The sequence below is a fragment of the Dermacentor andersoni genome, chromosome 9 (genome assembly GCF_023375885.2).
Source record: "Dermacentor andersoni chromosome 9, qqDerAnde1_hic_scaffold, whole genome shotgun sequence".
Classification (NCBI taxonomy): Eukaryota; Metazoa; Arthropoda; class Arachnida; order Ixodida; family Ixodidae; genus Dermacentor; species Dermacentor andersoni.
In genome coordinates, this window is record NC_092822.1 from 55,892,710 (window position 1) to 55,911,471 (window position 18,762).

Genomic DNA, 18,762 nt, shown 5'->3' on the forward strand with positions numbered 1-18,762 from the left:
TCGCCGCGCACCGTCTGCTGCATGTGCGAGTAAAAGCGTGCGAGGGTGAGCCGGCGATCGCGGCTCAATCTCGCGCATGCAAAGGAGGAAAGCCGGGAGGAAGCGCGCCGTCTTCCGTCGCGCCCATGACACCGCGATAGGGGAGTTGTACTGCGGCAGCAACTGGCCGCGGGCGGTCACGCGGGCTTTACGTTGAAAGCGATTAGCTTTGGGGGGAGGGGGGTAGGGCACAGTGCAGGTGGGCCGACGGCTCGTAGCTTTGCGTGTGTTGTGCCCGCCGCTCAGTCTGCGTTGAATCGATAGACAGCGGGAAGGTTACTTCGCTCGCTGCCGCTGCCGCGCTTGCTCACGAGCCAACGTTTTGACAGCGAGTGTCCGCGGTCATCGAGTGTGACGTGTTCCTGTCCGCCTGTGCGCGCTGACACCATGATGCTTGTTAATTTAGTTAGCGAACGTTTACAAGTTTATACGGCTGATAAAACTACTATCCTTACTTCGTATGGCTGCCTACTAATTTGCTATCGCAATCGATGCTTCGCCTATCGGGTGAAACTACGACTTTCTTTTTCTGGAAATGTTACTTAATATGACCTATCGACCTATATTTGTGACCAACGCCTTTCGACATATATTCGCGAACAAGGCTATAAAAAGTACCGAGTTAAAGGAATTCTTGGATAGCTCTAAAAATCCTGCATATCCAACGCACCCGAAGGCCCCGAGGATGACGTTGTTTGGTTTGCCGAAGACGCCTGCGAAGCATCCGGCGAGGACGACTTCTCTGGCAGTTCCGACAGGGATGCCGCTTGTGGCATGGACTAGCAAGATTCAGCAGCCGAGCTTACGGTATATAAAGGTGCGTCATATTGAAAGCTTTTTGTTTTTACAGCTAAGCTGTATACCTCTACCCTCCAAGGAAATTTTCGTGTCGTAAGCAAGAAACTCCCCATACGTGGGCCGATCGCTGAGACAGTGCCATGCCGGGCCGACCCGCGGCGGAGGTGCAGTTCGCCTTTAAGGGGCCCACATACACAGCTTCGCTGGTCATCCGTCTTCAAAGAGTGGAAGGGCACTGAGTTTTTTTCTAGAAACATATGGGTGGACCTATAATGGAATTAATGTTTTTTTATTTCTCAGCGCGTTCAATATATGTGGGAGTCAATCTCTATTCGTGTTCGACCTGTGTTCAAGTACATACAGTATCTCCTTCGTGGCAGTTCAGCGGGTCCCAGCCATACGGAAGCAAGGCTTCGCACGCCGGCCCAAGCGGCGCGGACGTTTGATTCAAAACTGTCGCAATAATACCGTCGAAAACTAACTAATAACTTTCGAAAAGCACGCAGATCCATCGTGACGTTAGAATCCAATTGACACGGAGCTTGTTTGAGTTAGCAAAATAGCAGCAATAACGGATGACGTGCGCACGACCTACAATCCTGTAGCTGCTAGTTCTCTGTCCGGAACGCTAACGGAACAACGTCTTGGAAGGATGTTCACGGGAGTGGTGTGCACAGAGGTGTACTACACATATCTAAATATATATTAAGGCTCATAGAGGCACATACGAAATCTGGAGGGTCGGTCAGAAATTGGTGCAACCCACTTCCCGTTCCCTTCCTGCGGAGTGCGAATAGTCCAGAGTTGCATTTGCAACATAACAAGGACGTTTAGAAACAAATAAACAACAAACAAACAAAAAGCTAACAAAGAAGCCCAGTAGTTCATTTCCAGTGAGCCAAGAATAAGGCAATCAAAATACAAGGAATAAACAAAAATTTAGCAAGCCGTAGAATTTTATACGCTATCCCTTTAAGAGTTGAATGTGTTTTAGAGATACATGTGAGCCACCGTTATTTGTGCAGGTTTTACGTCGTGATTTATAGTTTGATTACGCAGCAGACGGGTGCACTTACAGGAAGTACTTGCAGGCCAACACTGAGGGCTAGACAAGTAAGCGAGATACAATCCTTACGTACATCGAAACCCGCTGGGTTAGGCGAAGACGGTTCACTTCAAAAGGGCCGGGTCTTTCACGTCTCCACGCCCACGAGGAGGAGAGCTGAATAGACTGTAAAAATGGGCGCCATGCTGCCACAATAGTGACTTGGAAGAAGAAAAAAACGTAAAACCCTGACCTGACCCTTTCTGCTGCACTGTCTCCCTTAAGTATGATTCACACTTTGCCTTACTTTGCCACACTTGCTGAGGTGTGCTGGCTCTCCTGTGGCTCTCTGTTCTCCTTTCATCCTTCAGAGCTCCTGGAGACGCTTGCTTTGAGTGCAATTCCCCCTCCTACCTTCCTCCTAGAAAAAGAAGTGAGAGAACCGTATGCGTTTCCGTCCCTGTTTTTCTGGCTTGTTTATTTCACACTGACGGTTCTAAATGCATTATTTTGTTTTGTTTTGTTTCTTTCTCGCTGTTTCAGGAAGAGCATTACCCTATTCTGCGTTTTTTCATTCCATAACGGTGCTTTCCTACACAGTAGCGCCAAAGAAAGCGTTTACCTCTCCCCCATCGTTTGTTACTTTCGTTCCTTTCCAACGGCTATACGACGCTCGCTTTCCTGCACGCGACAGGCATAGTAAATGGACAACGGGGACAAAGAAGTCAAACGGCGCCGGATGCGTCTAACACGAAGTGAACGCATATAGGGAAAGGCAAAAGGATGCCAGCTGTGGCGCTTTAGTTTGGTAGTTTCTCCAGCGAATACTATTTGCACTTTTAGATTTAGAACTCGAGTTTAAACTTCAATGTGCCACGACTGAACTAAGGCAAACGGTTCAGAGAGGATCGTAGAAGGCGCACAAAATGTCGGCGTAGGGATTGGGTAGGGAGTAAAATTACAGAAAAATGTTTCATTTGGTATGGTCGCACCTTATCTGTGTGTGTTTTCTTGTGGACTGGCGTAGCTGGATCGAGGGTCGCTGCCACCGCTGACCCCGTAGACCTCCATCGTGCCGATCTTGTGAACAGCGTGCTGCTCAGGCAGCGTGCATCTGAAGCAGCATTCATCGTTCAGCACTCAGGTGGCCCGAAATCCCAATTGCAGAGTGGGCACACCCGAAAAGGACGAGGCATTCTTCAGCAGCGCATGACATCTGAGACTTATTCTGTTTGTCTTGCAGTGTTCTTTGTCCTGCCGGAGGGAAAATGGTTCAGAAGCCACATTATCTTTTCTTCGTGACAGCGTGAACGACTAAATTCCCGAGCTTTACTCAAAGTTTTGCATTGAAATAGCGCCACTTGACTCGTCTGACATCACCTGGAAACTCCCATCAACCAGCCTCGAAGCTCTGGTTCCTGCAATCATTCCTTATCACATTTTTGAATGTATTTCAGAGTAGATATTTAACGATGCAATGTCCTCTTAAACCCGTCTGCGAAAATGGCGAAGAGTGAGACTGCTAAACCTGCCGAAACTGCGAGAGCTATAGTTCAGAGGAGGCATGAAAACATGGCGAAAGAAATGTGAAGGAAACTGTTTGAGGAAGAAAAAGTAATTCCCTCTAACTTCCAAAGCTGCATGTATACGCTGCAGGCTTGCGACACCTTAAGCACAAATTGAACTGAAGAACATTTAAATTTTTGTGCCGACAAAAAAGAAGGCAATATTAAATTAAAGCAACTTTAAAACACCCCCGCCGCCCGCAAGTTATCAACTTTTCATGCTAGGCAATGCAGTAAACCCCTAAATTTAACGGGGAATACCGCTAAATTGGCTACAATCATATATATTTCTTGTGTGTCTACTTGTGGTATATCATGTCTGTAGATATTCTATATTACAGAGTAAAGCTTTCCAGTAGAACAGCCACTGCTGTGCATTTTTCGTGAAACTTGGAAAATTAAAAGAACACTTTTACACGAAGAACACGCATGCTCGGTCAACCAAAGGAAGCCTTCTTGCTCTTCCTGCAATTATTGAAGTGATTACATTATTTTTCTCTTCCCTTCTAGTAGTTACGACCTGCCCGCACACTTCCGGCACTCGTCCCTACAAGGAAGACCCAGAAGTCGTTCCACTACACGCTCTCCCTATTTGCGCCGCTGCCCGCCTCGTTTCCTGTGGGCAACGATAAAAGGGGAAACGCCAGAGAAACGCCTGTCCCTGGCTCGAGTCCCTTTCTCCCTGTTTCCTCAGGCAGCTTCCTTCCTTCCGCCCTCCCATTCATCGCGAGCGACAACCCTTATCTGCCGAAGATATCATGCTTCCTCCCTAACGAAAAGAACAAAGCGGGAAGAAACTTCGGGAAGAAATGTCCCCAATTCCTCGTCTCTATTAGTCCGCGGCCAGCTCCCTCACCGTTCGTTCCCTTATGGCCGAGAGAACACTAAAAAAGGATTGGAAGAAGGCGGATGGACCCTCTGTTCCTTTCTGCGTCCCCAATTTCTTCCCCGTGTCATCTCAGACCTTCCCGTCGTTCCCACGCATCGCACATAGGCAAATTTCACTCCGCTCGCATCTCCATCGTCCGGGACGTGTAGTCGTCCTTGCATAACGAGAGCCTGGCTATAGCGATGCCCTTGAGTGAGAGCGCGCGCCCGATCCAATTTGCACCTAGGGTATATATATAAAGGGAGGAGGGAGAGAGTGGTGTTCCGCCCTCTCCCGCTCGGAGGTCTAGCGCCGCGCGGCCAGAGTACCGTGTTCACTATCGTACAACTGTGCACCTTTAATACCGAAATCAAAAGTGGAGAAAAATTTACGGAATACATGTGCGCGTTTTCTTTGAAGCTTTGTTACCTTGTAGCTTCAGGTGGATGACAGTTTTTTCCCACTTTCATCGAACTCGCTCCGCCTTGCGGATTTCCGCAGGACTAATTTGCCATATTCAATGTCCCTGTGCTTGGAGTTGTCGATTAGTGCGCCCTTCTGCGGTGTGTTAGTCTCCTGGTTAGCTTCAGATGGTGAGCCGCACTTCCGGAGTAAGTTGCTCACGGGCTCAAAATTCCGGATGATGAAGCTTTCTCTGAAAACCGCATACGTTTCATATGTATGCCTGTCTTAATTTTTGTGACTTGTTTTTATTGTATGATTATGTATGACATCAGTGTACTTATTTCGTCCTTCATCTGCTCATTAATTTTTCAGGTATGTATTGTTAGGTTCGCTTTATTTCTTGATTTATAATTAATTTTAAGGGGTTCCGGCTGCATTTCTTACATTGAGACCCCTTCCTGTGTAAAACTGTTTCTCTACTAACTAATTGATAAATAAAATTGAATTGGTTGATTGATTCTGCTGGCGTTGAGGCTGACAGAGCACCCAGCAATTTGAGCCTACATTCAGACTCGGAGATCAGTTGTGTATTTGAAAAAAATCTTTCACGAATGTGACCGTACTGCAACATTCTCACTGTGGTTCTAAGCCGAGGTTTAGGAGCACTGAGTAGTTAAGAAAGAAAGAGTACGATCGTAACAGCGTGTGTGCCGTTCTGATACGGAATGTGTCCTGGGGCCGTATAACGTAAAACTATTCCAATATGTTTTTATTCCAATCTCCTGACGTCAAACTTGCGTAACCGCCGACGCAAGGTTGGCTGCATCGTGACTGGCGACGAGGAAGCGGCAGGGCGTTCTTTAGCTCACCAGCAGAGCTCTGCTAGAAGCATGCATTTTCACCGTCATCCGACGGGAGCCGACCTTGTTCACCGAACGCACGCTTGAGAGCAGCACGATACCACTGCGCAAGCGCTCCGTCACATGGCTTTCTTCATATTTCGCGGGCTTTCTTTGCAACCTGGAAAAAAGGCCGATGTGAAACGTATCGTAAAGGAAACAACTCGATCGGTGGTTTCTGAAGGTGCTCTACAAATCTGCGTATCATACTTCGGGTGCTCAGCCAATAAATAAAAAGTTGGGCAATTAAAATTAATCAGTGAGTTATGGGGAAAAAAAATGACAGAGTTACTAGTTGTGCTTGTTGTCCAGATGGTGGATTCAGCTGCATAGAGGGGGTGTTTTATCCTCTCTGTTCCTTTCAATATATTTGATAGTTTCAGCATGGCTATGCTAAAAAGAGAGGCGAGATGACAGAGCCCTGCGGCGTTCCTTTGTTCGCCATTTCAAGCTTATCTGACTTCAGGCTGCCCAGGCTCACTGTCGCTGTTCTGTTGGCGAGGAAGTTTTGTATGTAGCGGTATGTTCTTCTGCCACCGCGCGTGTCCTGGAGGTTTTTCAAAACTGCCTTGTGAGAGACATTGTTAAATGCTCCTTTCACGTCCATGGTCAGAATTCTCCTCTTGCTGTGTTTGCCTAGATGATCGATGACGTCCTTCTTCAGTTGTAGCAAGATGTTTTGAGTTGGGTCCATACATGGTGTCGGGAATTTGCTTAATTTTTTTCCTATTCCCAGTGGCTTGTTTGGCTCCGGCATCATGAAGACCTCAGCGGGTTTCCAGGTTGCTGGAATTGTTCCACTTGCCCACCATTCGTTGATGGTTTTTTTTTAGAAGGTATTCTGCCGCGTTCTTACTTAGGTTGCGGAGTATCTTGTTATTTATTATGTTATGAGGTTGTGTTTCGAGTGAGCTTTGCCAGTGGCGCTTCTATTCGTGCCTGTATGAATGGGTGATCGAGTTCTTCATTTAGGTTCTCTCTGTAATCTAGGTGCATTCCAGAGATTGCAAGCTGTGTCTTGTGTGTCTCCTGTCAGTTTCTTCTTTACTTCTTTCAACAGTTGGTCTTCTGAGCCTCCGTGATTGTGGAGGATCTTCGTGAGGCTCTTTCTTGACTTCTTCTGATTTTTTTATTCCGTTGCGTTTAGTGGTGACTTGAGGAGGTTCCATGTCTTGCGGTTGCTTGGAGTTCTCTGAAGTCTGTCGCACATATGGTTCCAGCTCTGCCTTTCTGATCGGTCCATCCACAATACAAAAGAAAAAGAAAGCCACTCTTGCTGAGTGAAGGGGCTTGGTTATTCAGCAAAGATGCAAGAACAAAGGATGGCTGGCGACGCCACCGTGAAGTTCCAGCAGAACCTCGCCGTGACGTCATAAATTTTGAGAGCATCTGTTCAGATTTAGTTACTTTTTCAGCAGTCAAGATGTACTGCATGGCCATCTAAAAGGGCCAAAGGCCAAACTTAGAAAGTTGCAAGAACTTGTACTGAGCTATAACCACTCAAATGTGAAAAAAAAAAATATTCAGTGCCATTCCACTGTGTGAACCTGGAGGACCAGCGAAGCCGTGTATGTGGGTCCCTTGATGATGAACTGTGATTGCCGTGCGTCAATTCTCGATAGCCAAGGCGATCGTACGTTGATGGACGTCCCGCATTGCAGTAATGGTGGTGAGGTTGCTCGAAAACCACAAGCGGTCACACACAACGCAGGCCGCACGAAATTTGTACCCCACAAACTCTCTCTGAAACATGGCCGTTGATCCGGCGAAACGTTTCAAGTTTCCGGGATCGGGGCCACATGGACGGTTCGCACACTTCTTTCCGCCTCGCGGTCCAGGCGGGCAGCATGCTTACGGGACCGCCAACACGCGATAGCGGAAGGAAAGGAAAGGGAGACGCAAGCGCTTGGAACATCGACAAAAAGAAGGCGGTGCGAACGTAGAAATGGCCAATGCGGCTCAAAGTGGAGTATCGGTTCTTATCAGCTTACTGCCTAATAGGGGTTGTATTTGGATCTAAGATATTAAACTTATTTTTGCAAGTTGGCTGAGTGCTTCAAGCCTGCTTCACGTCCGCCGCAGGTCGTCCCGGTATCACACTATTCTCGGGATCGGCCCACGTATGGGGAGAAATTCTCGATCTACACGGCTTGATAGATGCACGCAATTTTTTCCAGAACATAGCCATAAACAGCTTCACTGTAAAAAGAACGAACATTTGAAATCCCTTCGTCACGCTGACATCACGACGCTGCGGTTACGAAGGCCGGTGACGGAAGCCGTATCAGCCCTGTGGTTTCGGCCTAAATAAAAAATAAAAATGCACTTTCAACCTCATCTCCTCATCAAGTAGCCAGCCTTACTTTCAAGCTGTACTTTCAACCTCATCTTCTCATCTATAGTAGCCAGCCTATTGAAGCGAAATGAATAAGAATAGAGCTTTTGAAAGAACAATTTGTCAGTCGATGATGATTGAGCGTTTCTTTATAGTGTCCCTTTGAGAAGTGACCAACATGACGGGCAGGTTGGTCCACTTAATCACGGGGGCCACACTGGTCGACCGAGAGCGGCAAACCGTGCGATTAGCTCGCACGCCACTAGTGCTCCAATTTTCGTTTTGACTTCTTCACTGGCAAGTGGTGCATTCGTTTGTTCTCACGGCTTCTGGAAACCCAGCACCATCGGTAGCGACCGCGACTGTTTCCCCTCATCAGGCGGGTCCATGAAAGTGCACGCGTTGATGCAGTAGGCAACCGCAACCATAACCACAACCGCCCTGCAACCGGGTAACGTATTGAGAGACGCTACCCAGTACAAGCCGCAGCCCACCGTCGACGCGGGGCGGAGAATTCCGGTCGTTCTCCCGAAAACGACGTGAAGAGACTTCGCCGCGATGACCTTGTAGTGTGCGTTGCCGAAAATGGAGCTTTTGTGGAGCCGCTCCTACAGCTTACGCCGTGACTGTGCTGCAAGTGCCCCGCAGGCCTGTGATTTTTTTCAGAGCGACAGCTCTACTACTCCAGCTATGAAACGTATAAAATGACCGGGTTCCGCAAATCTGACCTTCAAGCTCAGCCAAGGTCAAACTGGGACTTAGCCTGCCGCTACCGGCGGCTGCTGCGTACGCCGCGTGGGCGCCCCCATTTTGAAAGCGATCTGCGATGTGAGCAAAGTGCGTCGAGTGTTGGCAGCTCCGTATGCGCTTCTCTTTAGACGCTTAGTTCGCGCTGAAGCGAGACGCAGCATGTAGGTCAATTCGCTCGCTGCTGCTGCCACGCCGAGCAGCGTCTATGTGTTGTTTTGGTGTGCAATTGTAGATGCGGTAGTTGCTGACGGCGCCGAGCAGCGTCTGTGTCCTTTCCCAAAGCAAGCAAAACAGTGCTATCGCTCGATAAACTTGGTTTAACTGCGTTCAACCACGGCATTTTTTTTTTATCGGGCAGCGGTTGTAACTGCTCACGAAAGTGGATATTTGAGCAATTTTCGACATTTGTTAGTTTAGAAAATCTCTGTTCTGGCTACAAATTACCGAATTTGTTTTTGCAGAAACCAAATCTCTCTGTCAAGGTCAACATGTAGTGTACACTTAAGATGTCAAAAAATTCGCGGTGTTTCTGAAACATGTGAGAACTGCAAAGGCGTAAGGCGGGACTTGGAAGGATATAGGGGATATAGGGGATATAGGGGTAATTACTAAAATTGAAGCAGACTTTGCGAACATGCTTTCAAATCTTTGAAATAAACTTCGGTGTGTATATACATGCAAAGTCTCATGGATTTTAAGAATAATATATACTTGCAGTTTGGATGATTCTGTTCAAGAAAATTGAGAGAAAAACCTTGTGCCACTGTTGACGCTGAAATGAGAGAGTCCCACATTGAAATGCTTTGAGATTGGCTCCAACGACACGATAGCGTCGGCCACCTTGTGTGGACAGAATGTAGGTGTCTCTATCACATGAATATTACCATTATGTAAATTGTATATGTGGAACATCATTTTATACACGTGACAATTGCTTTCTGTGACGGTGCTTTTCCGTGGGTCTATGTGGTCACAGTTAGTGATGACTTGGACACTACTTTGAAAATGTGCAGTGTATACAATGCTTCGTTTCTTATATATGTTATCGTCCTGGTGGAATTGTGTTGTGAATGTGACTCAGTGTTTTTATCGTCTCTTGTTGAAATAAACTTTTTCTAAACATCAAATTGCTGCGTTTGTTTCTAAAAGCGAGGCTTTTCTTGGCAAAACTCGCCGGGTTTCATGACCGTGGGAGCTGCGTGCCTTTTCTGTCGCAGAATAGGCCAACCAATCGCAGCACAGGAGACGCGAGCCACTGACACCGTGATTGCGACCTCTAGGCAAAGATCAAATTATTGCGTGCTTTTCTAAAAGCGAAGCTTGTCTTTGCGATCTTCGCCGGCTTTCGTGACCGTGTTTGGCCACAATTGTTTTCGTACAAGTTGTGGCCACCTTAAACTCGCTCTTAGAACGTAGAATGAAGAGCACGTGTTGTATATCTGAGTAACTAAAGGAGGCTAGGTGTCTATTTGTCACCCCTCCGTTTTAAAAGGGATGCCAGTAAATCGTCATCATCATCTGCACGGGCCGCTTTTTCAGGCCCGGGTCCGCCTCGAGCCCGAAAGTGTCATGCGTTGGCTAGCCCGAGCCCGGCCCGTTTTAACTTAAACCTGGCCTGCGCCCGGGCCCATGCCCTAAAGATTCAGACCCGACCCACCGCGGCCCGGTTCGGTTCGACTCAACGGCCCTGGAGCCTACACGTAGCTAGCTCGAGTTCTCGCTTATTGCGAAAATACTGTCATACGATCAACGGGCGTCGGGCGATCTTTGAGCTACATCGAAGCAGCTTTACGGCACTGCGTGCCCTCTTCCTGGCTACTCTAACTTTGAGAGAAGTAAACGTTTAATTACTAGTTAAGCCCGCACAAATGATTATTTAATATGCAAACGCACATACACAATGGGCAGTGAAGCGAACAGAGAGGGATCAGGGCTAGAAAGTGCCACCGAAAGTGGCGCGACTCTTGCTTACTGTTTAAGAAGGATAATATATTAAAAGAAGTTGAAGGTTATTTGCAAGAGGCAGATTTCAGTGCACCAAGTATTCCTCAAGAGTTGCCGCTAAATAAAAAAAGTAAGTTCTTTGATCCTCATGCTCGTGCTTTAAAATGTGATAGGAAGAACCGTACTAGGCTTTTTAAGTAGTTGTGCGGCAATATATAGTAGAGACATAGGTGAACACTCCAGTTCCCACCACTAGCCATTTCATTTTACTTTAGAATATCGTATAATCATTGCGGTATACTGTTACGGAACCCGATCCACCAAACGTTTCTCGAATGTTAATTTAAATACGCTGGTATATTTGATTTCATAAATACCATAATACCTGGTCACGCAAAGATTTTTTCATTAAACAGAAATTGGGGATCCGCATGGGTAACGCTTATGTGCAATCATATTGTGACACGGAACATGAAATGTTTATTGCTTCGTCTGCTTCAATATCATGGCGCCGAATTTTCAGTCGACAATTTAGGCATCCCTGTTTCGCCATATGAGATAAGTTGGACTCTGTCTACTGCTGTGTTATGACGTAGGGTGTTAAGCACAGTACATGTACGGCGTAGGCCTCATAGTTTTTCTTCCGTCAGATTAGGATATGATGTTACTGTTTTTTTTTTCACTAAAATTCGCAGGGAAGCCACCTAGTGCTAGAAGAAAGTCGCAGTTTCGCCAGAAAGGCGAAGCATCGATTGCGATAGCAAAGTAGTGGACAGCCATATGAAGTAATGATAGTAGTTTTATCGGCCGTATAAACTTGCAAACGTAGGCATGCGCGCTAAATTAACAAGCATAGTGTCACGGGCGCACAAGCCAACATGAACGCATCTCACTCGATGATCGCGCGCTCTCGCTGTCAAAACGCTGCAGTGACGTAACGCGGCAGCAGCAGCGAGCGAATTGACCTTCGTGCAGTCGCTCGCCTCAACGCCATCTACGCTGCGAAAACACAGGCCGGCGCGTACTCTGCATCCGTCGCAGATGACTTTCAATATGCAGGGACCCGGCCCGCCCGGAATAGAACGTGCCCCCAGCTCCCTACCCTCCCCCCGAAACCTTGCGCGCGACGAAAGGCGGCGCGCTTCCTCCCCACTTCCGCCGTTGCGTTCGCCAGCTCACCGCGATCGCCGGCTCACCCTCGCACGCTTTCACTCGCACATGCAGCAAACGGCGGTTGGCGACGATTTTGTCGCCCTTAGACTTTATACAGAACCTTACGGCGACTTCGACGATAGAAATGCGCCTGGAGTGTCTATATAAATGCTATCTCAATAAAACGCACATACAAGGCTGTCGACATGAGTGTTTACTCGCTTAACGTGCGAAAATAACATTAAAAAAATACTGTGAGAGTAAAATCTTCTGTTTTCGGTTTTCTTTCTCATATCCCTTTCACCAACGTTGCCAAATTCTGCAGCATGCGCGTAGGCTTAATGTATTTACGTAAAAGCAATGGACACTTGAAAGTCTAATATAATTAGCTTGACTAATTGTGTTTTAAACTGCGGCAGAACATTTTACTCGTTTGAACAAATAGGGAAGAAAAATGATGGAACCCAGTAGAGATTTGCACTTTCCCTTAACATACGAGTACAAATTTGTTTGGTGATGAATATTCTAGAATTTACTTGATACCACTTTATTTCTATAGTCTAAGAACTTCTTTAAAACTTATTTAATTTTGTTTTTCTATTAAAATGATCACTCACCAAGTGGCGTATCGGTGACTCCTGCCAAAAGTCTACATATATTCGTGCTGCAACAAAATATTCTATACGACTCTGCCTTTAGACACGTCTTCTGCTCTGGAAAAAATGTAACTAGCTGTACTGACACTACTGTCAGTAAATCATCTTGTGGCTGCAATACGAATTATGCTTTCTACAACTAAAAACACGGAAGTATTTTACTATTACTATTATTTTTTCTTCGCAGTGAGTCTCCCACCATTCAACTAGCTTCCAATCTCTTCAACGCCGTTGCAATGCAACTCTCGGTCATTTTGATCCGACTTTGTGATGTCTTTCCACTCTTGAATTTCGTCCTTCGCAGTCACAACCGCCCTAATACACTTCAATTTGTTTACAGGCGGGACCGCTGTCAAACTCACAGCGCTACCTGCATTCGAACTTCGGGTGATTCGTTTCTCACCTGAGCGCGATCACCTCTAGGAACCCGAGGTCTTAATAACCTGGGAACAGTGTTGACCAGAGTTTTTTTTATTGGCAAATCAGTTCTAGGCGGAATTCCGCAATGTGGAGTAAAGTTCTCGACAGGGATAACTGTCATACACCGGAATGTAGCACGAAGCTAGAAAGGAGGCCCATACGAATTTCTCTGAAAGCAAGCTTCGTAGATGAGGAAAAATTTGTCCTAGTCCGGGATTTGAACACGGGACCAGAACCCGGCGCTCCTCGTACGCATGTTGTTCTTCGGGTGTACGAACTATACGTGTCCACCTCATCGATAACGGAGCTGTTTTTAGCGCCGACACCTCTCCTGCTTATATCCTGCTTATAATTTTGCTACCTGAAGGCAACAGACTTGAGTGCCCGACTATAGACATCCTGTACCTAACTTAGTGCATGTGAAAGTGTGGTTAGACTCATGTTTTCCCTCTCTCCCTTTCACTCCCCATTCCCCTCCCCACGTGTAGGGTATCAAACTGGACTCAGTCTGGTTAACCTCTCTGCCTTTCCTTCTTCCCTACTCTCTCTCTCTCTACTGCGATAACTTTGACGTCACGCTATTGTTCACAGCGAGCACTCTAATCTGTTCCGCATTTTGACATCTGCGCCACCGCAGTGCACCCATATGGGTTTGTTAGAAATCGCTAAGTCCGTTTCTGTTGCCGGACGCCGAACAAACTACGGAGGGTTAGTCATATACAGCTTTCGCTGTAAAAAATTGCGCCTGGCGTAATGTCACACTTTTAAGGGGTAAGTCGAAAAAAAGAAACATTCAACCGTATGCACACTATCAGTACTTTGGGTCTAGATTGCAAAAAAAGAAAAGAAAAGAAATAAATCCACACAACACACAGCACCCTCATCTTGTAATGCGGGAAGAAGGGGGCACGTTTCAAGAATCTTGTAATTGCACATTTTTTTAAAAAACAAGAAAGAAAACTGAATTTAAGAGCATGTTGGTGCTTGCAAGTGGACCCGGCTGCCCCTCTTTATTGTTCTCTGACATAACTGCGCTCAACACGATTATCATAAAAGAAGCAAGGATAAGAAAAAAATATATATATAGTGAGGTCATTCCTAGTTGTTCTGAACTTCCGCTTCGGCTGGACTAAGGCTGCAGCATGCATACGCAATGAAAAAGAAAAGAGAAGTCGTTATTGTTCCATCTGTATAAACACCAAGAAGCTTGCGCCAAATGGCATGACGGGGAGCAGTCGTGCTCCCTCGCAATTATTCCACTTACCATCGGTGGCAGGTCGACTTTAAAACCACGGCGCGGTCACTTTCGAGGTATTTTTACTTCTTCAGCGCGTTGCACCGCGTGTATTAATAAGGCGCGCGGCGCGGCTAGTCGGTTTTGCATAATGACGCGCGACACGTTTTTTGTCCGCCCCAGGCTTTGTATCGCGTCGCGCCTTGGAGAGCCCTTAATTAGTCCCGCGCCTGGTTCGCGTCGCGTTCGTCGACGCCTCTAATTAGTGGAACCCATGTTTTTTGCTTTAAAGCTGGGCGCAGTCTCTCGCACCGAGATCAGCGGTGTCAGCACGAGTGGTCACACATTTTTTAAATGCGAAAGCATTATATATATATATATATATATATATATATATATATATATATATATATATATATATATATATATATATATATATATACTTATACATGCGTATTGCGTGTTTCTCGTGGACGATGCACGCGGGCGCCCCGACGAAGACGAGGAACGCTCTATGGCTGTCGAGCTGTCGGCTGAACTGGCGAGCGCCGAAGTTATCCCTTGTAAATATACTTTGTAAATAGTCTCCCGTTCTTAATCCTTCGTTCGCGTAACAATATATATATATATATATATATATATATATATATATATATGCCCCATTACGCGAAAGTCCGTCGCAGTCGGCGCGACCGAAAGATGGTAGCAAAAGTTACCGACGGCACGAAGAGAAAATGAAACACGCAATAATATTAAGATTTAGGTCCACTTTCTCAGGGAGGTTCCTGTAAACAAAGTATAAATTAATGGCTTTGAAAGGAAAATTTACTACGTTTAGGTTTGGGGTGGAAATCAAACCTGGGCCCCTGGGGTGCGAGAAGAGCTCGCTTCCCCGATGCCACGCCGGCTCCACGGCTCCGGCTGACTAGGAAGGTGTGGCCCAGTGCTTGCGTCACTGGTCACGTGGCAGCGCAGCCAATGGGGAGGAGGTGGCGCCACGTCATGAGTGTATAAAACAAGCGTGTTCAAGACGTTCCGAGGGTTACAAACGGCATATTGCTTTCTGACTCCCACACGTAAGCAGTCTTAGGTGTCTCTGCCGAATTATTTTTAAAGCGCGTGCACTCAATTAAGGCAAGGTACGGAAGCACTCGTGTATATTGCTTTAAGTGCACGTTAGAGAACCGCAGGCGAAAATATTTATCCAGAACCCTCCATTACACACGGCATTGTTCATAAAATGATCTGAACCACGACCTTGCGATCTTGTTCAATATAGTAATAATAATAATCAAAAAACGCTTGAATTGCAATTATACATAGTTGTAGGCGAGGTAAGAACATCCGAAATCACTCTCACCAGATTTGTTACCCCGGGTGAGCGCTGTAGACTCGTTAAAAGGAAACTGGAACGGTCATCTGGCACAGAACAATGTCTTTGTATTCATAAATTTTAGCACTGAGAGAACTCAGTGCCCTTCCACTCTGTGAAAAAGGATGACCAGCGAAGCTCTATATGTGGGCCCCTTAATAGCGAACTGTGCCCTCGCCGCCGGTCGGCCTGTCATCGTACTATCTTCAGGATCGGCCCACGTATGGGGAGTGCTTAACGCCTGCTTCACCTCCGCCGCGGATCGGGTCGCGCCGCTATTGCACTATCTCCAGGATCGGCCCACCTATGGGGAGTTTTTTTTCTGCTTACGACACGAAAATTTTCTTGGAGGGTAGAGGTATACAGCTTCGCTGTAAAAACTCGGACTTTGCAGGTGAATCGTGTCGCATCTTATGGTAGTCTGTAAAACAGCAGGTACTGCAAAGCTGGCGACTTCGCTCTGTGCGCCCGAATACGTGTGGCTGCACGAGTTTTCTTAGTTTTCATCCTCGTTGGACGCACCATGCGCAAAGTGCTATTTTCTTATAGCCATATGTCGCGATAGAGCCGGTGCTCTTTGTTGCTGGACGACCACATACGACGCAAAAGTACAGATTTATCATTTACTTGTGCCCCCCGTTCGGAAATCTATGAGCTCCGATTCGGTATATGTCGCGAAATCGCGACAGGCTAGAAGAGGTTAAACACACCGCTTGAAGTCATTCAGGCCCAGGCGAAGCAGCGTTTGGTGGGATTTAGAGGTCTAAGCGCAGACCCAGGCGAAGCAGCGTTTGGTGTGATTTAGAGGTCTATGCGCAGACCCAGGCGAAGCAGCGTTTGGTGTGATTTAGAGGTCTATGCGCAGACCCAGGCGAAGCAGCGTTTGGTGTGATTTAGAGGTCTAAGCGCAGACCCAGGCGAAGCAGCGTTTGGTGTGATTTAGAGGTCTATGCGCAGACCCAGGCGAAGCAGCGTTTGGTGTGATTTAGAGGTCTATGCGCAGACCCAGGCGAAGCAGCGCTTGGTGCGATTTAGAGGCCTATGTGCAGACCCAGGCGAAGCAGCGTTTGGTGTGATTTAGAGGTCTATGCGCAGACCCAGGCGAAGCAGCGTTTGGTCTGCTTCAGAGCGCTATGCGCAGAAAAAAAAAAAAACAGATACACCTTAAGTTCTTCCAAAACAGCGGCAGCTACAACGACAACAGCGCCACGACCACCAAGGCGGACAAAAGAAGACGCGACGAAAGAAGCAGCTCACCGGGCCCAAATTTTGTCCTGTACACGCTTACGAAAGCTTTCGCGAAAGTTTGCTCATTCCTCGCGCAAAGAATAGACGCCTGCGGTGAGGGACCCGTGCAGCTCTGAGGAGACAATCGAACACGTGTTGTGTTATACCGCGTAAGCGGTTTCTTTCTCTTTCTTTTTTTGCTCGAGGTCTCCTGCAGGCTTCCGCTTCACGGAAACTGCGTCATCGCCCAACATGGCTCGACGCAGGACGTGTAGACGCGAAACGAGTCTCCGTATATAGGGGTGTCCTAGCTAACGTTAGTCAAGCTGTTCAACCAAAAAAGAAAGGATGAAAAACAAAAAAAAAAAACCTGAGCACGGTACGATTTATAACTACGGTGCTCAACCGTCAGACCTCTGACGACCGAACGCCGCAAGTCCTATAATTGTATCTTGCACCGTGTGCCTGCGTTTTTAAATTTTTCTTTTCTTTGAAGAGCTTGGCTAACGTCAGCTGGGACACACGGTACACGTATAGCCACGTGTACTACCCCTGCAGATGTGCTGCTTAACGGCTCTCTTCTCGGTGGAATTACGCAGTGAAACTTCTTTGAAACAAATACGTGCCTTCAAGTGCACCATTCATTTAATAAACTGACTTGATCTTTCGCTTTCTTTATTTTCTTTATTATTATTATTATTATTTTTGCGTGCTGGCTCAACGGCTATGGCGCCTTGGTGGTGAGCACGAGCTCGCGCGTTGGACTCCCGATCGCGTAGGCTGCATTTCAAAGGGGAGCGAAATAAAAGAAAAGAAAGGAAGGAAGAAAGAAAGAAAGAAAGGAAAAGAAGCACTCGTGTATACTATAAGGTTTCGTGGCACGTTAAAGAAGCCCGATTGGTCAAAAATGATAAGCTGCCCTTCAATACAGTGTATCTCATAACCCACAGTATACAGTTCTGAAACGTTCATTAAGCCCCGTAATCTAATTACCAGTGTGTTGCCATTTGACACGCAAGGGGTATTCTTCACTTTCAGAAATCCACTGGAAAAGGCGGAGAAACGCTACCTGTTGCATAGGAGTAAAAAAAAATTAAGTAAAATGCATGCGCAGTTTAACTGTTGATTCCTTTTCAACGTGCCACATACCCGCGCGAGGGATTGGCCACAAAAGCGTGAAAAGAAAAATGAGAAATTTAATGCGTATCTATTTCCATTGGCGTAGCCAGGGGGGGTGGGGGGGGTCGACCCCCCCCCTTGAAATTTTCGGACAATCCCCCATTCCCCTTCCCCTCTTTCCCATGGTACAGAAAGTTTGAGGAGATGGGCTCCGAAATAGCGATATAAATGGAAGGGAAAGCTTGAAGGCGAAAAAGTAAGGTGAGGGCTAGTGGCGGTCCGAAGGGGGGAGGGGTAGGGGAGGTGTCATGGGGGCGATCCCCTCTCCCATGCACAGAACATTGCGGCCCCACTCATGGAGCTTCTCTACCTCATTGCTGACCGTGTAAACCATAACTGATGAGGGGGATCAGCACTAAAAAACCCACACACAGATAAGGATAGGACGATCGCGTGCATCAAACTTGGGGGCTTTGTTGCTACCCATTAGGCCTTCCTGTCATCAAAGCGCTTCTCATGTCTGGTACTTTACTAAATCGTCGACCACTTTGCGCTGAAGGAAAGCATTCCGAAAATATAGTGACTTGCTCGTCTAGGATACGCATAGTAAGCACCACACCCCCCTTTTATTTTTCTTCTCTTTCTTTCCTTGTCTCTGACTTTCATTATGTTAATAAACTTGAGAAGAGCTTGCTGTTAGGCTAGTTTGTACACGCGGCTAAGAATCAAGACAGAGTAAAAAACCGGACAAGAAAAAGAGACCTACAGAACGCTGATTTGCGCACGCAAAAAACACATCAAGGACGGGGCTGCAGGGCCAGGGAAGCTAAGAAACCGCCACAGAAAGATATAAGACGGCAGGTATACGTGAATGGCCTCGAAGTCCACGCAGAAACAGAAATGTAGGAACGTTAGGGGCCGCCGCGTCGTTCAA

At 46.9% G+C, this 18,762-nt stretch overlaps 1 pseudogene; it reads left to right on the plus strand.

The window, feature by feature from the left end:
- Positions 1–7,564: 7,564 nt before the first annotated feature.
- On the plus strand, positions 7,565–7,744 carry LOC126528668 (U2 spliceosomal RNA; annotated as a pseudogene).
- Positions 7,745–18,762: the final 11,018 nt, after the last annotated feature.